This window comes from Corylus avellana, chromosome ca6 (assembly GCF_901000735.1).
Source record: "Corylus avellana chromosome ca6, CavTom2PMs-1.0".
Lineage (NCBI taxonomy): Eukaryota > Viridiplantae > Streptophyta > Magnoliopsida > Fagales > Betulaceae > Corylus > Corylus avellana.
Genome location: NC_081546.1, coordinates 26402334 through 26406056, shown reverse-complemented (window position 1 = coordinate 26406056; position 3723 = coordinate 26402334). Strand labels below are relative to the sequence as shown.

Below are 3723 nucleotides of genomic sequence, written 5' to 3'. Positions count from 1 at the left end.
AGTAATTAACTAACTAAATCAATTAAATAGATTTTTAGAGGTATTTATTTATTTATTTTAAAAAAAAGTAGCTCCTAATGCTATATTTCAATGCATAGGAATAGGATAAGGGAAAAATATAAAAAAGTCCTCCAAACTATTAGTCGTTTTCGATTTAACTCCTTAATGTTCTAAAAGTAATAAACAGGGACGGAGCCAGGAAATTTTATGGAAGGGGGCCAACCAAAATTTTTTTTTTTTTTTCGGTTCTTTAGAATTTTTTTTATTAAAAAAAATTATTTTGGTTGTTTTTTATGAACTAAAGACTATCGTAAAGGCCAAAAAAAGTGAGCATTTGAAAGTAAGGGCCAAAAAATGGACATTTGAAAGTAAGGACCAAAAATAAAAAACCTTAATGGGTATGACCCAAAAAAATTACGAATAGGGCCAAAAATTTTTATTAGATATGGCCAAAAAATCTAAAAATAGGGCCTTTTTTTTTTTTTTTGGAGGAGGCCAAATGACTAAACTTAAAACATTACTTTACTTTTTTTATTTTTTATTTTTTATTTTTTTATTTTAACTTATAAAAATTTTTTCTTCCTTATTTGTGGGGGCACCATGACCTACACCGGTCCCCCCCTCCCTCCGTCTCTGGTGATAAAGTAGCCCTCCAAATTACTAAACTATTGCATTTTGGCCACTCCGTTAGTCAAAACCGTCAGTTTAGACAGAAACTGCAAAACGACATCGTTTGATATGGGTAAGTTGACTACAATGCCCTTTTATGAAGAAAAAAAATTGGGAAAAATATTAAAAAGCCTTCCAAACTACCAGCCGTTTTCATTTTAACCCCATAATGTTCAGAAAGTGATAAAGTAGCCCCCCTAACAAAATGACGTTGTTTTGAATTTCCATCCAAACTGACGGTTTTGACTAACGAAGTGGCCAAAATGCAATAGTTTGGTAGTTTGAGGGTCTACTTTATCACTTTTAAAATATTAGAGGATTAAATCGAATACGGCCGATAGTTTAAGAGGTTTTTTTATATTTTTCCTTACTTTTTTTTTTTTTTTGAAAAAAAAAAAAAATTAAGATGGTCATGTCTCAAATTTAAGATGGTCATGTCAAATCTGATGGAACCCCTATATCCAACTACCACTTAGTTTAACATTTCGTTTACCCCGAAGATCAGATTCGTGAACTAAAATAAGAGACCAGACAAATGGCCACGTTGCATCTGATGGGTTTCCCTTAATTTAATAACTCACGCTTATAACATTTTTTTTTTTGTTAATGTGAAACTCAATTTATTTTACACTTTCACACGTATATAGTCAATAATTCTCGGCCCAAGACATGAGAACCACAAAGTCAAACACGAATTAAACTTCCAAGTTCCAACGCATCCGATTGTGTCTTTTATGCTACTTGTAATTGATTTAATGTAACGATAACAAAGAAGGGAGTGTCTATATTCTATAATTTATATGGAGGTGAGGGAAGGGGAAATAATATTATATGAACACGAAACTGCATGCGTGGAAAGAGAGAGAATTGAAAATTTTGAAAGAATTCTATTTATATTTATCCCAATAGTCAGCTCTCTTATTTACAGAGTATGGGATACTTACTGGAATCCAATCAGAATCACCATTTTTAAAAAATAAAAAAAAAATTCTGAGCAATACAGCCAGGAGAGAAGGAGAAGGAACCACCATTTCAAACTTGAAAATTAAGAAACAAAAATTTGAGAGGGTGATGATTAAAGTGCCTGTGAAGCTTCTTAATTAAAATGCTTGTGATCCATGTATTCAAACAATAACTTTTTCACAAAACAAAGCCGATGGACTATAGACTATAAATTATGCACCTATCAGATGGAACCCACACTGTATTGGCGGGAGATAAATACTACACTTTCTCTAATACCTCCTAATTAATGCTATAATCTCAATGCATAGGATACCCTTTCTTACTTGTAGTTTTTAAAAATTAAGTAGCCTCTAATGCTATAATCTTAATGCATTATATGCATAGGATAGCCTTTAGAGAAGTTGCGATGAACCTTCCTAACCTTCCTTTCCACGCTCACATAGTTTTTTGATTTGATTGTGTGTGGTCTGGGGGAAGTTTGTCGGTTGTCACCCTTTGTCTAGATCTACTTTTAATTTTTAAAATTAAGTAGCTCCTAATGCTATAATCTCAATGCATAGTGCATAAGATACTCTTTAGAGAAGTTGCCAACACGTTTTCTCTTCTTTTGATGATACCATTACTGAGCATCGTATTGGTTCTGCTGGGGCCACAGGGAAATTAATTATCTTCCACAATGTTTAGAAAGCATAAAAGAAGACTTGGTGGTATTGATGGTCAACTTGTGAAAGCAAACTTCAATGTTTAGCAAGGGCTGGGCAAAAATATTAAAGAAGAGAAATATGATCATCTCTCCAGTAAAATGAATTAAAAAATATTTAGTTTATGGTTAGGATATTTTTTAAAAAATTCTAAAGCTACAAATATGATACTTATTAACTAACCAAAAATAATAATAAATTATTATTTAGATTTAAATAGAAATAAAAAATAAAATAAAACAAAACAAAATTATAAAATATTAAGAGGTGATTGGCCACCCCGTTGAGGGTGGCCGAACCACCCTAAGTTGGTGGCTGGGGTGGCTGAAGCTGGGAGTTTGGGGTCCGAAGACACCCCATGACCCTTAGGGGTGGCCGGACCACCTACAGAAGCCATAGGGGTGGCTGAATATTTTATAATTTTATTTAAATTTAAAATAATATTTTATTATTATTTTTAATTAGTAGACAAGTATCTTATTTGTGGCTTTAAAAATTTTAGAAAGAAATTTTAATCATAAACTAAATATTCCCCATTTTAAAATGGACCAGTGAAATCTTATTACAAAGAAGAATGCTCAACTTGTGAAAGCATACCTCAATGTCTAGAGCATGTAAAATTGAATGAAATGTTGAAACTTGTATTAAAATGGCCACGTCAAATCTGATGGAACCCCCTATCTTTCTAAGTACTACCCCTTAATTTAATAATTCAAAGTTGATGATAGATTCATTGACAATGCACATTGCACATTGCACATTGCGAGTGCATGCGTGATTTTAGTAGGTGAGTCCGAAAATCACGCATGCACTCACAATGTGAATGAATCTGTTAGATTTTAACTGCTTCCGAACTTTTTTAACTGTGCAGATCAAGCAAGATTTACAAAGTCAAGGAATACCTTTAGAGAAGTTGCCATGAAGCTTCTTTCCACGCCCACATAGTTTTCTACTTGACTTTGTTCAGTGTGGGGGAAGTTAATATTGGTTCTTTTCCAACGCGTTTTCTCTTCTTTTGATGATACGATTACAGAGCACCATACTGGTTCTGACATGAACATTTTCCCCTCCACTTTGCCTATATATATATATATATATTTTTTTTTTTCTTTTTTGTGTTCAAAATTATTATTATTATTATTATTTTTAAAAATAAAATTCATTTAATTTCTTTAAATTATTATTTCAATGCTATTATTTCAATGATAATTTATCTTTTAAATTATCAAAACAATGATAATGTATCCTCTAATGCTAACAAAATGATTAAATTACTCCTATATAATTTTCAATTTGATAAAAATACTCTTAAAATTTTGAAAAGAAATTAAAGTTAAAAGTTGATGAAGTTTTGTGCTTGTTGAGTTGAGAAATATTTAGTTAAAGT

At 31.5% G+C, this 3723-nt stretch overlaps 1 protein-coding gene across 1 annotated transcript in view; it reads right to left on the bottom strand.

Moving 5' to 3' along the window:
* Positions 1-3723, bottom strand: part of LOC132185469 (FCS-Like Zinc finger 14-like) — an 8376-nt gene that overhangs the window by 4013 nt on the left and 640 nt on the right. The gene's annotated exons all lie outside the window — the stretch shown is intronic.